Source organism: Thermobia domestica, chromosome 12 (assembly GCF_964235325.1).
Source record: "Thermobia domestica chromosome 12, izTheDome1.hap1.1, whole genome shotgun sequence".
NCBI lineage: Eukaryota > Metazoa > Arthropoda > Insecta > Zygentoma > Lepismatidae > Thermobia > Thermobia domestica.
Genome location: NC_137465.1, coordinates 82,967,891 through 82,983,938, shown reverse-complemented (window position 1 = coordinate 82,983,938; position 16,048 = coordinate 82,967,891). Strand labels below are relative to the sequence as shown.

Below are 16,048 nucleotides of genomic sequence, written 5' to 3'. Positions count from 1 at the left end.
CATCTGCTGTAAATAGTAGCTACTGCTGTTAACAGTTGCTTTCTTTAATTTTTCATTTACACATCCTATCCTCTTTCAAGTTCAGTTCTACATGCCATTCCATTTAGTTTCATATATTCTGTTCGATTACATACACATTCCTCAATCCCTTATAATAGGTTCAAATTAACAAAACGGTTCTCTTACTTTCTTTCTAATAATGATGATTTAGATTGCACGAAAGTTAGTTTTAAATAAATATGCAACCAATTTGTTAATTACTACGAGCATTGAGTTCTTCCTCATTGTGTGTTAATATATATTCTTTAGTGTTTACATTCTAATAATAATAAATATTTATGCCAAACTTAGATATAATTGCAGTATACGAAGGTTAAGTGGGTAATAAAGCAGTTTAAGCCAATATCTTACTTCAATCTCTATCGTAGATTACAATTATCGTTAAAAGAAATTGAATATTCGTATCCAAAATGGATTTTATCTAGGTAGGATGGATAGGGATGCGCACGAGACAAGATTTGAGGCTGTCTCGTCTCGACAATATGCTGTAAAAGTGATGTCTCGACTCGAAAAATGTATATTTTTCTATTGGAAGAGCTGTGTCTCGACTCGAATTTTGTCAGGAAAATTCTGTCTCGACCCCACTCTTTGCATCCCTAAGGATGGACAGTTTGAAGGACCCAGTATTCCAAAGCTGGCGGGGTAACCAACTACACCATTACGCAACATCTATTTCAGATACAACCATTATTATACACTTCATTTTCACAAGCTTCTTCTTATAATAACTATATCGATTTCCTACTTAAATACAATTATAGATAATTTTCTTATGTAGCAGCTAATATTCATGCTATACAGTATAAAACAAGGACACATTCAATGTAAATAAATAAAAATGTAAGATATTACAGCTTACTGGCATTGCGATTTAATACGATTTTAAGCAGTACATATTTTCTAAATAATTATTCAAATTGCTTTATAAGAATCCAGATTATGAGGTACCCTAAGTTTTTGTAATGCAAAAAAATACATACATACATACATATATATATATATATATATATATATATATATATATATATATATATATATATATATATATATATATATAGGTGTATCTTATGGGTCTTCCGGTCTTGATCCCCCCACCGAATTTTTATGTTTATTCAAATAAAATATTGTAAAGTGAATGAAGTATCTTGTAGAATGTTCACATTTCCAAGAATAAAGTTGGCAAAGCCCCCCGAAATATATATATGAATAATTTTCATTTTGGACGTGTGGTATTAGGTATTCAACTGTGTTCATATTCTCACTTTTAGCGTTTTCGTATATTAATTATGGACATGGCGGGCTAGTAAATGGGACAGGGTTTTACAAAGTGACAGTTTGTCGGATAATGTGTTTCCAATCACTTCACAGTAGAAATTTATATTTATAAAAAAGTTCTCATATATTTAAAAAATAGGAAGAGAAACTTTAACTTTCCTCACGGAGGCTCGAACCGTCGCCCTTCGTTTCAGAAATGTTAGTAGCAGTACCAGTGGCGTATTTACGATTTTGTTTCGGGAGGGGCTTTCCTAACTTTCGGGGGGGGGGGGCTTTGCCTGGAAATGTGAAAATTCTGCAAGATATTTCATTTATTTTACTGTACTAAGTAAGATTTCGGGGGGCTTAAGCCCGGAAGCCACCCCCTAAATACGCCACTGAGCAGTACTAAACCCGCTTGACCACAGACACAACTTACAAGAGATTGTGTTATAATATTGATAATAGAATCACCACGTTAAATTTAAGTTACAAATATGCATAATTGCAATTATTATGAATATTTATTCAAAGTAGTTTACCTAAAGCATAGAAGAGGCTTCCTAAAAAAATAGGTACAAAGTTGAATAACACAAATAAGCTATTAGTAACATACATTTTCCATAACTCGTAATTTTCCACCTCAAAACAAACCTGAAATCGGGTTTATTTCCTGTTGGTAACTTTTTCGTGGTAAATCATCCGCAGCGGAATGATGTCCATCCTTCAGCCAACAAATAACTAACTCGTGTACTTTGAGGTTGTCTAGCGGTGGGCCATTAACATTGATGAACAACAAGTTAGACAACGTTTGAGCACTTAGTCTATTTCTAATATCAGTCATCTGTAAATTCATAAGGGGAAATCCCCGTTCGCACTCTGTCGTGGAAATTGATAATACTTCTACCCGATTTCTGCAACTCCTCATCGACAATCTGCTTCTTAGACTTAAGTATGATAACGATTTTTCTTGGTCAGTTTTTAAATATTCAGCAAGACTATCTCCATACAACATATTTTCCATATCGACCATGTCAGTTGGCTATGTTGACTCATGGAGAACAGAAACTTCATCTACCACGCCTTCGATAGGGAATCTTGTGAATAAATTATCAATTAAAGCCTGATAAATTGATGATTTCTTACTTGTTTATAAATTTAATTTTTGCAATTACACATAAAGGTTTGATGCCATTACCAAGTTCCCTCCCCCGTCTAGAAAGCGAAAGGGAACCGAGGTTCCTGGAGTGTTCAGAGGTGAATGGGAATTTCCCTCCTTCTTCCCCTTCAATTACTACACTGTTGTTTGCAATGTGCCAAATTACGATGAATTTAAATTAAATTATCATAGTATAATTATTTCCTTGTTGAATTATCAATACTTTTCAGTGGAAAAAAGGATGAAATTTGAAAGTTCGAAATCAAGGTAAGTAGACCAACGTAAAGGGAAAAAAGTGTAAAATTTTCCATATAATTATGCGTACAATCCAAACTTAAAATTTTCGTGTAATTAAGCTTACAGTACAAATTTTATGCCTATTTTAGTCACAAGTTTTGGGTTGATTGTCCTGTGCTGTAAGCGCTCTATATAATAAACATAAACTTCAGCAATTATTATAGTAGAAACCAATGTATATATGAAGCCAAGCACTGTATTTTTTGTTTGTTTTTTTTTTTTTTTTACTTAAATAACCGATCGTTTTCGATCATTTTTACAAACCAACTCACTAACAATTTTCCATATATAGAAAGTGCCCCCCCTCACATAAAGGAGAATTTTGAAAAATTCTATTACACATTCTGTTTATTTTCAGTAAACAATTAATACACTGAATCTCAGCTCCGTAACTTAACGGCGTGCGAGATAGTATTTTTTTTTCCGCAAAAATTCGAATCCTCACTACCTCCTTAGGATATCGCATTGTGATGAAAGCAATATAACATCCCAGTTTGGATTAAGGCCTAACTATATACCAAAAGTCATTTCATTTGACTTTGCAATTTGACCGTATGGTCAGGCAACATAGTTACATTCAATTTTTTTATATAATAATTTATATATTACAGTGATTCAAAAAATATTTTTTCCAGTAGTTAGCTCCTCTATAAACTCAGAGATCTCGAAAGCCAAGTAGTAGTATAAGTCCTATTGCTATTATTACAATTAAAAATAACAATATCCAAAAGTGTCTGAAGTTCTTTTTTCACTTAGATATACTCACCTCAGGTAAGTAGACAGAAACAAGTGGAAAAGGATGGGAAATGAAGGTCTTGAAAGTAAAACGAAGACAAATTTACCAGTCTTCAGAAGATACTGTCTACAATGCAGTGAGCAGAGAGGGTCGGTAGATCATACTGAGTCGGTGGGTCGCAGTGGGTCACGTTGGGTAGTGGGTCGCAGTGGGTCCCGGTGGATGGTGGGTCGCAGTGGGTCACGGTGGGTGGTGGGTCACACGCTGTTGACCCACGACCCACTGACCCACTCAGAAAACTTGACCCACTTGACCCACTGACCCACTCCATCTCTGGCAAATAGTAATCGACAAATGCAATATATTGTGGTAATTAATGTATTGTTAAGACATAGTAAGAACATTTAGGATCCGACTCAAAGTGTGTATCTATATGGGATCGAAATCTATATGGGATCGAATTATTTTGTTAAACATAAACAAGGCAAACCCGTAAGTGCAGAAGAAAAGCAAATAGTTTATCAAACGATATCAACGTTGTTCAATTCACTTGAAGAAAATTAAGACTTTAAGTAGCTAATTTTCGTGTTCTCATAAAATAGTATATATACATTATTTATTTACTTTGTAGAACTGAAGTTACTATTTCTATGTTTGCATGCTATATAATGTAAGAAAGCGCATCAAGAAATTGAACTTAAGTAGGAAAAGTACCATCTGTTTTCATGGATATGCGGCGTAATGATTTAGGTAATAGATGAAAAAGAAATAATCTCCCATGATGATAAATATGCTTGCTGTTACATACCAGAGCCATCTCTTTATCGTTGATAATTTGACACAATTTATTGTAGTTTTATCTGTAATCACAATTTGGACAAAAATAACAATGTTCAGTTGTTCTTAAAGGAGGGAGGATTATATAGTATTGGGTATTTTGCCCCATATCGCTGCAATTGTGTGAGAGTGAGACGAGTAATGCACATCCCAGTGGCAGAAATATATGCATGCACGTGCTGCAGCAGAAATATTGCGGGAAACAGAGTAAACAATTTCCTCTTCACCAATCAGCAGTCTTGCCCGCAGTGATACAACGTCAAGTTACGCGGTTTGTTTTTGAAGGGTGCAAAGAACTGTGAAAAACGCTTTAGACACGGGGAATTTGCTTAGCTTTCCCCCTTAGAAATAAACGTTTCGTAAGTAACAAACGTTCTATATCTGACTTATGACTGCCTACCTTTCTGTGTGGCTCTGTGGATGAGTGAGTAGAGCCGTTGCTTCGAAATAGTGAGGTTGATGGTTCAAGTCCTGCCCAGGCCAGTCCATTTTTTTCATTGTTTGTTTCCCATATCTGATGATGTTTCTCCCCCTCTGTAATCATCTGATACTCTCAACTGAGTTCTCCACTTGAATTCAACAATTGGTAGTGGGATGCTCTCAGGTTCGGGTGAGCTTTTACATGTCTACTTACAAAATCAAAATTTTCGACAAAATATGGATGCTATCCGATCATTTTGTCTCAAATTCTAAATTTGCGCATGTGACTGTATCTCTCTTTCATCATATTTGCATCTCTCGTTTTCCAAGGTCATCAGCTATGACATAAGATGGCTTGGGAGCAAAGATTGAAAAGTGCTATACCATAAAAGTGCTATACCAATGGGCTCACTCTCACTAAGCATTTGATTAAATGTATGTGTTTTCACACTGATGGACGGGGGGGGGGTATCCGCTCTTCCTACCCTCCTGAAGTGACAGGATATTTATTCAGACTCTGCAAAGTCATTTCAGATCAAACGACAGAAAGAGTGTTCATTCCAACAGCAACAGGATTGGACTTCAATTTTTTGTTTCAATTTATCTCCACAAATAGAACAAATATCAAGTAATCTGTTTGCCATAAGAAGTAGATTCATTTCATTTAGAGAAATGATGCTGTAGACGATAGTGGGAATTTCGCCCAAGTGTACGGGAATTTTCAGTGCCTGGCGTTTATGCCACCCGCCTTCCTTTACAGCTAATTTGGTTGCATACTCCCCGGCAAATGCTTCGGACTCAACTGGTGGAGCACTTTAGCCGTAAACCTCCATATGGCTGTACCATTTAGAAGTGTCTTTCGCTGTACAAGCTAAGATGCAGATATTGGGTATATGTAATTGAACTAATTTGTTTTTCGGCGATAAATTACTATGAGATATCTTGTAAGGCAATGGAAAAACTTCTATAAAGTTGTTGGTGGAAGTAGATATCACAATAAAATAATAAGTTATCTAATTTTTTTCTGCTTCAAATAACAATTTAAAAAGGTTTCAATTTTTCTTTCCTCCAGAAATAGGAAGTGTTTTACACTGCCATTTGTAAATCAGAAGCAGATACACTATATTTCCATATTCTTTACAAAGCAGTCAAAATGACTGCTTCGTGCTTCTAGGGATAACTGACACTAGCGCACCTGTAGAAAGGGACATAGGCTTACTATTAACACTATCAACAAGTGGGCACAAAAATATTAAAAGTCAATGAATTTCAGGGCCTTAGGGGAAACATTACAGAAGTGATACGAAATTATATTTCTCGAAGCAGTCAAAATGACTGCTTCGTGCTTCTAGTGTTAAACATTGAATGTTATATCCAGAGAAGCAGCGATAGGAATAATAATAAAGATTAGAGTGAAATTATTCCTATAGTATTGTCGGAATCGAAAGCAACAGGAATAAGTCGATTTTATGATCTTTTCGGAACTTTTGATATGTAATTAATAGAAAAAAATTAGGACAAGAAGGAAAATTTCTTCACGCCGGTACAGATTTTAAGAAACCGGGACGTGTCGTAGCCTTACATACTTATTTGCATGCGGAGTGTCAGTACGGAGCCACTACGTAGCAGAGTTGAAACAAAACCTCGGAAATAGGTTGCCAACTCAGGAAACAAAATTACCGGCACACCCTCAAAATTCTCTGTAAAATGAGAACCTGAAGACCGTATAGATTGTTATTGTATTTGCCAGCAATTGCCACTTCTTTAAAATTATCGAAACAGATGAATAATACTGGGTATTAATCTTTACGTAACAATTGTTGATTCATAAAATGAAATTTACTCTCTAAACTTACACTTCAAACAAAGGAAATTGCTTTAAAAAGTCATTTTCTAATCTCAATAAATGTATAAAATTCTTTTACAATAGAATCTAAGAGTTATCAAATTTCATATGTTAAATAAATAAAAAAAACTGCCATAGATTAAAAAATATCGATAATATATAGTACAACGGAAATTTGTGTTTGTAAAGCCACTGTTGAAATATTTCTATGTTCAATGTTATATTCTGGATTGCAGATTCCAAAAACCGGTCAGAAGGGAGCTAATAAGAAGTTTGTACCGGACACCGGCCTTAATCAAAATCACAGCAATATTCCCGGCCAGGCCAGTGAAATACCTGCCAGTTAGCAATCCTACTCGTAAAACAGAATGCTGAATGCACCAAAATACTTCACCATGCATTCTATAGTTTCTGCAAAATGAGTTTCATGAAGATGTTCAAATAAAACAAGATACTGTGTTATAATTTTCCCTTTAACAGTCTACTTTGTGAATTTTTTATATCTTCCAATTTTCAATTTCCTGTATGAGATGTGAATAACGGTTTCTGCGCAAGATAGAAAGAAAAAAAATCATTTTTCTGAGATCACGTAAGAAATAATGAATAAATTTAATAATAAGAGCCGAGGAGTGATAAACTAACTCAGCAATAATGATTGTAAGTATAAATATAAATATATATATAAAAAAAATAATAATTCCATCATCGTTAGAATAAGATCTATGTAGTGAATCACACGCTAGTGTGAACATACCAATCGACGTAATAGTGCACAGTCTTGTTAGAAAAGTTTCCATAGTATGTGACACGTTTTTTTTAATGTTTCTACCATTTAGAAAGTTCCTCACATTCTTTTAGTTCTGGCGGCGCCACTAATTCGGAACAAACAAAAATTTCGCCTGCACATTTCTGTACAATAGATCTAATACCGATTGCGACAATTTGTGATTGAATTGGGCCTGTTGGGGGTTATCATTTAGACAGCTTCCCACATTGTTTTCGTTTTGGCGGCGCCCCTAATTGTGTACAAACGAAAATTTCACGTGCACATTTCTGTACAAACGATATAGAAACGATTGCAAATATTTGTAATTGAATTGGACATGGTGATGGGTTGCCGTTTGGACAGCCCACCCAAATTTTTTTTTCGTTCTGGCGGCGCCCCTAAATGTGTACAAACAAAATTTTCGCCTGCACATTTCTGTACAAACGATGTACGAACGATTGCGACGATTTGTGATTTAATTTGACATGGTGGGGAGCTACCATTTGGACAGCCCCCAATTTTTTCGTTCTGGCAGCGCCCCTTATTGTGTACAAACGAAAATTTTGCCTGTACATTTCTGTAGAAACTATATACAAACGATTGCGTCAATTTGTGATTGAATTAGACATGGTGGGAGCTATCATTTACACAGCCCCCTACATTGTTTTATTTCTGGCGGCGCCCCTAATTCTGTACAAACGAAAATTTTGCCTGCACATTTCTGTAGAAAAGATGTAGAAACGATTGCGATGAGTTTTATTTGAATTTGACATTGTCGGGGGCTGCCATTTGGACAACCCCCTACATTGTTTTCGTTCTGGCAGCGCCCCTAATTGTGTACAAACGAAATTCTCTGTAGTACATTTCTGCACAAACGATGTAAAAGGAATTGCGACAATTTGTGATTGAACTGGACATGGTGGGGGGCTACCACTTAGACAGCCCCAAATTTTTTTTTTTCGTTTTGGCGGCGCCGCTAATTGTGTACAAACGAAATTTTGGTCTCCACATTTCTGTACCAACGACAGCGACAATTTCTGACTTAATTGGACATGTTGGGGGGCTAGCACTTAGACAGACCACACTTTGTTTCCGTTCTTGTGGCTCCCCTAATTACGTACAAACGAAAATTTTGCCTGAATATTTCTGTAGAAATGACGCACAAACGATTGCGACTATTTGTGATTGAATTGGACATGGTGGGGGCTACCACTGAGACAGACCCCACTTTTTTCGTTCTGACGGCGCCCCTAATTGTGTACAAAAAAGTTCGCTTGCACATTTTGTACAAACGATGTACAAACGATTTCGAAAAGTTGTGTTTGAATTCGACAAGATGGGAGAGGGCTACCACTTAGACAGCCCCCAGTTTGTTTTTTTTCTGGCGGCCCCCCTTATTGTGTACAAATGAAAATTTCGCTCGTAGATTTATGTACAAACGAAAATTTCTCTCGTACATTTCTGTACAAACGATGTACAAACGATTGCGACAATTTGTGATTGAATTGGACATGGGAGGGGCTACCACTTAGACAGCCCCCACTTTTTTCGTTCTGGCGGCGCCCCTAATTGTGTACAAACGAAAATTTCGCTCGTAGATTTATGTACAAACGAAAATTTTGCCTGTACATTTTTTTTACAGACGATGTATAAACGATTGCGACAATTTGTGATTGAAGTGGGCATGGTGGGGGCTATCAGCCCGCGCACTTTGTTTTGTTTCTGGTGGCGCCCCTAATTATATACGAAGAAAAATTTCGCCTTCACATTTCTGTACAAACGACGTAGAAACGATTGCGATGATTTGTGATTGAATTGGACATGGTGGGGGGCCTACCAAACAGGTAGCACAGTCACGTCATTAACACGTGTTTTCTTGGGGTTCGAATTCAAAAGGACGTCTTTTGAAAATTTGGAACGTCTTTATCACGTACCAAAATGGGAACAACACTGACGTGTCGAACATGTCCTAAATTGTACGTGTTTATCACGTGCCAGAATGGTACAAAGAATCACGTGTCGAACATCACCAAAAATAGACGTTCTCTTTAGGTGCTGAAAGCACGGACGTTCCCCGTACTGTAACTGCAGTTCGGGCAGTGCATGATGGGAATCGTGAGCCACAATTGCGTGGTGCTATGATGGTTTTATGTAATTGTAAACAATGTGTTTTGTTGTTGAGGAACTATTGCCTGATGGTATTCCAATTATAATAACCCACCATATCTGGGTCACCCCACGGAAATGTGTCCAGTCGTTTCGAACGGGCACTTAAACGGAAGAACAACCTCAAAATACTTGGATTTTTGTGAAGTTAGAGGCACCTGTGATAAAGGTCAGCTTTAAGACAAGTAAGTATAATTCCTATCGTATTCCTACCTAGGTGTATTCTGTGTAAAATTCAGCAGATTGAGTATTGTAATTGTGAAGATTTGCTCCTCTCATACAGCGTTACTTATGGTTTCTTATTACAGTGTGTTAAAATACCGTAGAAAGAACGAGGGTACCTCCATTAGGTTAACTTTAGCAGACGCCTCTACCAAATTAAATATTTTTTAGGTAGAATAGTGAAGAAAAATATTAATAATGAAGGTAGTAAAATGATAATGTATGTGTTTAAACTCAATAAACCGTATATGGGAGTGAGTATGCATGAGAAAGTATGTCATTCTTGGGTGCAGTTTTACTATACGGATACATAGATTGTAAAATGTGCGAAAAAAATGGACAAGTCTTTAATTTGCCCATTTCATGTCGAGAACAGGACCAACTAACCTCCGCGGGGCTTGTAACCCGTTGCTACTACTAGTACTTATACAATTGATTCGTACAATAAAGCTGCACGCATTGTGGAATATTTACCAAGGCGGAAGACTGCTGGATACAAGCAAAGAACGAGATGACAGTAAGTTGAGATGAGTTAATTTTGAGTTTAACGTCCCTTTCAGCAGCGAGGCTATATAAGACGTGAGCCTACTGATTAACGTGGAATCCGAACCACATCAGCTCCCACCGGGATTCGAACCCGGGCCTCCTACGCCGACATGACAGTAAGTGTATGCTTTTGGAGGCATTACTGGAACAGACAGTTCTACCAAATTTTGGCACATTTCTTACATTTTCAGGTTAGGTTAGCCCTTTGTAAACCTCGCTGAAGCGCCTGCTCTCTACGAACGGGTCCCGTCGTGTTTTATTCACTGACATTATTATGCTTTACGTCCACGCTGTATTTGTACTGAGGCCTCCTGAAGTAAATCTGCAAGCACGGATGGAGCTTCTGATTTAGTTATGCTCTGCTAAAATAAATACATTGTTCTAAGCTGATATAAATCTAAGAAATATGTCAAAATTTGGTAGAACCGTCTGCTCGAGTAAAGCCCAAAATTCATTTCAATTTGCTGTGCACTGACAGTGATTACTTACATTCACACTTTCATTCCTTGGCAAAAATATATTTCACATCGTATGTTACCTACGAATTTTCTGTTAGGTACAACCGTCTGCTGGAACGCTTTGAGAAATGACCCTCGGCAATGGTTGCAATGCCAATCGTGTATGCCTTCAAAGTTAGAAACGACGAGCCCTATGGAAGTACTAACCCCTTTGCTCACTCAGTTATATTTTGTTTAGCCTTTTGTAACACTAGTGTCTTAAATCTAGTGAAAAAATGCACAAAATCGATGTATATTTGATAGACTCGTTTGATAAAGTAGTGCTCCCATTGTATATGTGCATAATCAGTGGGAGGATATTACCCCAGTTGAGAGCACTCTCAAACTGCGACCATCGTCCTGTTGCACCTACACACCCTCACAAGACACTTGGCTACCGTAGCTGTGCCACAGAATTGGGTGTGGGAATCATAATAATGTAACGGGGTTTTGACAGTTCGAATATTTTGTTCATTAATTGAGTGCAGAGCTCTCTCGTATTCTAGGCTCCTGTGTCAGCATGTGATGATGGATACTGATCAATGTTGCCACTGAATTTCAAGAAAATGTATTCCAACTTAATTAAGTATCCTCTACATGACTACATTATTATGAGTTCCACTGCTAATCGTGAAACGATTCAAAGGAAACCAAATTTCTTATTAAGGGTCCGTGGTTGGAGGTGGTCCCAGTCAGATATATTTAAGCGAGCTCTTGACATAGGGAATATCCTTTTAATATTTATGCGTGCATTAACAATGGAACTCTCTTTGGGTCAAAAACCTGCTTTCAGGTAGAACACCACATCCTCATCATTTAAAACAAATGAAATTAAATAGTTAGATTCACCCCCAGGATAAGACACCGAGGCTAAGGAAGATGGTGATAATGAAAAGTGAAAAATGGTGGTATGAAGAAAGTGGGAGAAAACGGGAGAATGTAGTGAAAACCCAGGCACATGCTGTTTGTCCACCACAAAGCCCACTTGACACGAGCTGGGATCGAACCATGGACCCCACGCATTAGAAGTGAACTCTCTATCACTGAGGCACTGCAGCCCCATCAGTAAAAAGAAACATACCTCATTGCTTCGGGTCTTACATATCTGCTGTCACCAGAAGCAAGCTGTGTACACAACAGGGGCAGATCCAGAGGTGACGAATGCCACTCCCAGAGTAGGATATTTTAAAAAAATAAATAAACAGAGAGCCCTGAGTTGAAGCTCTTGATTTTTTCAAACTTGTATTATAAATGTAAGATTTTTTTTACGTAGCAGAATTTAAATGAAGCAGTACATAGCAAGAAATTACTTGCCTTGGTGTTTTTGCTCAGAAAATGTCCACCTTCGAAAACGCAGGTAGTCATTTGTGTTCTTTGTTTTCAAGATGCGATATTTTGCGTTCTCACTCCGTTCTCAAATTCGATCCCTGCTTCGTTAACAACGGGCAGACAATAATCCATAAAATCTATCCGTCCACAAGTTTGTCAATATTTATTTTACTTCTCTTTTAATTTAAGAAGTAACCATTCCCACACTGAGGTTAGTACGATTTCGGACTCTGGGTTGATATATAAATTTAATTTCGAACGAAATTGTACCAGGATCGGTAATGCATGTGCAAAACAAGAAATTGTTCATTATGACCTGTAATTTATTTAAATTTAACTTTTAAAGATAATTATGAAAACGTATATTGAGAATGAATAGGATGTATTTGTTTCTCTTGTAGCATGATATTCTTGTAAAACATTTCTTCTTCACACCGTCCTTTACGCTGAAAATATCCAGAACAGAAAGCATGTGAAATTTATGGTTGATATTTTCCTGCCAACTCATTTTCCTTTCTATATGCTCTTAGGTTTTTTTTAAATACAAAATATAGTAAAAAACTCACTTTACTGTTTACATAAAATTAAACTGCTACATTTCATGTTAAATGTATTTAGTCGTTGTAATAGGCCTAAGCTGTAGATACATGTTATTTGCAAAGATAAGACTTGCATGTACTCCCACTTTCCAGATTGTGTGGCCAATGCTCGTGCAAATGATGAATTGATCAGCAGACCACCTAGCACGGAATCTTTCTTAACTGAACTAGAAGCCGTGACTCTCACCCCTTTCTGCTCGTCGAGCTGCTCTAGAAATAATACCACTGTGGAGAATGACTTACACACCGAAGGTGTGACAGGTGAGTTTTTGACATGTTATTTTATAATACCCATATAGGAAAATGCCGAGAAGGTTGAAAAGAAAGAAAATAGTAATATTTTATTAATACTTAACTAAAATAAAATAATTGCTGAACAAGGCAATACTTTTATGTAAATTAAGTATTCGATTTAACGTTTCACGATCAGGCAATAAGGCTAAGGGAGACGCTGATGATGAGAAATGAATTATATGGTGGAATGAAGAATGTGGGGGAAAAATTGGAGAATTCCAAAAAAACCACGCACACGGTGTTTGTCCAACACAGAGCCGCTTGGCATGAGCTGGGATCGAACCAGGGGCCCCAGGCACGAGAGATGAACGCTCTGTCACCGAGCCCCCGCTGCCCCACTTTTATTTAAATGTAACTTTTCAGCAACTACCCTTGTCTTCTTCAGACACACTGTATTTATTTATTTATTTATGTTTTATTACTTCAGCAATTATTTTATTTGACTTAAATATTTATATATAAGGAAAGTTTTAATATGGAATGTATCACATGTTATTTGTGTTCGCGTTGGATTTTTTTTGAATGGGTACAAGTACTCCTCCCGAAATTATTTTTCTCAACAGAGGGGTAAGATATAATTTTCACCAAAGAGAAGTATATTTATAATAATAATAATAATAATAATAATAATAATAATAATAATAATAATAATAATAATAATAATAATAATAATAATAACTACCGCAACTTCTAACACTGCTCGAAACAAACAATGTGATGATTTTCAGCCTACTGATTGTGACAGAATTCTGGTTCTAGAAGTCTTAATTTTTAAAATACTCCAGTAACAAGTGAGGGAGCCAGCGTTATGCTCTCAGTTTGGGATCTTTCGGAATACAAAAGTTATACACCATTTAGTTTGTAATTTTCACTTTAGTTTTTGCCATATTTTGAAATGCTAATACATGTTTCGTCTTGCATCATACATTTAACTTAGTAAATCGTATCCAATCAGGATGAAATGTCTTATGACCGTAGAAGGATGCCTCTACTGCTTCGTTCTACTTGTATGCAGCTTGTCAGATTGCTGCAGACGATAGCGTAATTCTATCGCGATATGTAAATGCGGAATTTTTACTTCGTTTTGTGCGTTACATAACAGTAGTGAAAAATAATAATTTCTATCGTTGTCTATGTGTTTGATAAATGAGTAGCTATATTATTTTATTATTAGAAAGTTCTTTCTTTCATACCATGCTTGTCTGCATCGGTTATAATCCCAACCCCCGCCAAGTGAACTTTGTGGTAGACAAACACCATGTGCGTGAGTTTCCTTGGGGTTCTTCCATTTCCTCTCACTTTCTTCAGCCCACCATTTAATTCATTCTTCATCATCACCGTCTCTTTCAGCCTAGACGACATAACCGTGGGACGTAAAACTCAAAGTTTTTTTGCATCAGTTATGATATCGTATTAATATACTTGATAGTCACGGTTAGCTCACATCCTAAAGTTGGTCTTGGAGTGGCATTGTATATTGTGAGCACATACGTAATCTAGCCTTTATGAGCGTTTCAGAATTATTTCTCATGTACGTGTATAAATAAAGTCTTATATCCTCCAACTTCTTTGATCCTCCTGAACAATCAGAGTTAACAGCTGCAATAAAATCAAAAGTTAAGGTAATACAGAGTAACTGAAATTAATGGTAGTTTAATTTCGCTGTATATAAGGCCGTTAAAAGTGGATTATTGAGAATAAGTGACTTCATGCAAGCGAGTGCAGTAAACAATCGTTTTATTGCGTATTGATTGTAGTTGCACATGACGTATTGTAATTATTTTTTCCCTTTTCTGCCCACCTGAAAAATTGCACTATCATTGTTCATGATTTCTATTTTTCTGTTTCAGCGTTCCTATCTATCATCATTGGGAGGAAAAATGACCTTTCTCCGATGACTGGTTTCCAAAGAGCTGGAGATGAAATTTAACTACCGCAGGAAAAGGGCGAAACTATGAAATGTGTTTTCCTTCATACGAAATCAATAGGAAAATTTAATTCTTTTTTATTTTATATTATTAAAAGATCTCTAAGTTTTAGATTATAACCAATAGATATGCATTGTCTACATATTTCTTGTTTGTATTACAAATAATATGGACAATCAGTATTTCTTCTTGCATTACAAATAGTATGAATAATATTTTGTACGACAAAAATGTGCATTTTGTACATATAACTAATAAATATAGAATTAATATTAATGGTTATGTTTTTTTCGCTTTCATCCCTCAGAGATTAATTAATTTTAAGATGTACTTTCTTTTTCGATTTTTCACCTCCAAAGAAATGGTGTCTTAAATTGGAGTTATAAACGTTTAGTCCTAAATTTTGCACTGTCAATAAAACCCATTGTGTTTGTGAGTGTGAGTGTGTGTGCATGTAAGTTTTTGTGTATGTGTATGTGTGTGCATACTAGCGTAATAATGGATAGCTATAAAATTTATGGAAGCACGTGTTGTACAGTAATTTCATTAAGAAAAAGGTACCAGTAAATACACATGAATAAATTCCAGTGCCAAAATCAGTGGATTCTTCTTAGTACTGTAAGTACAATGATTCTTTATTTTTCCATTTCATTCTTTGTTTTTGCCATGTTTCGTCGTTTTCTCATTCGCCATGTTTCGTCTTTTCTCTAAAAGTCATGTTTTTTTTTTGTTTTTTTTTTGACAAGGGTGAGTCTTACATTCGAGGTTTTTTTTTTTTTTCCAACGCGTCTCGGTTTTCTTTTTAATGTATGGCTTTAAATTTATCCTTTCGTGGAGCAAGCGCTTCCGTTCCTTTCCTGTAGCACTACGTATATAATTATTCCTTGACAGCTATTGTATATTCGCTTCTTAATGTGTAGGTAAATATACCACACATTAAGAGGCGAATATATACTCTTCAATAGGTTACTATCCAAATACTAACAAAATAGAAAACAACAAGACTAGAGGTGGTCAATTGGATATGCAAATCCCCAATCCATAGATATTACGAACCTTCGGAGAAGCGAAATCTCCAAAATCTTGGTACAG

The 16,048-nt window shown here is 36.2% G+C and overlaps 1 protein-coding gene and 1 long non-coding RNA gene across 9 annotated transcripts in view; both read left to right on the top strand.

Annotated features, from left to right (window-relative positions):
• LOC145666536 (zwei Ig domain protein zig-8-like) overlaps positions 1–16,048 on the top strand; it is a 1,346,876-nt gene that overhangs the window by 250,196 nt on the left and 1,080,632 nt on the right. The window lies entirely within an intron of this gene.
• LOC145665740 (uncharacterized) lies at positions 9,855–15,136 on the top strand. Its single transcript, XR_014127628.1, has 2 exons — positions 9,855–12,995; positions 14,879–15,136. It is a non-coding gene; the product is annotated as an uncharacterized LOC145665740 (long non-coding RNA).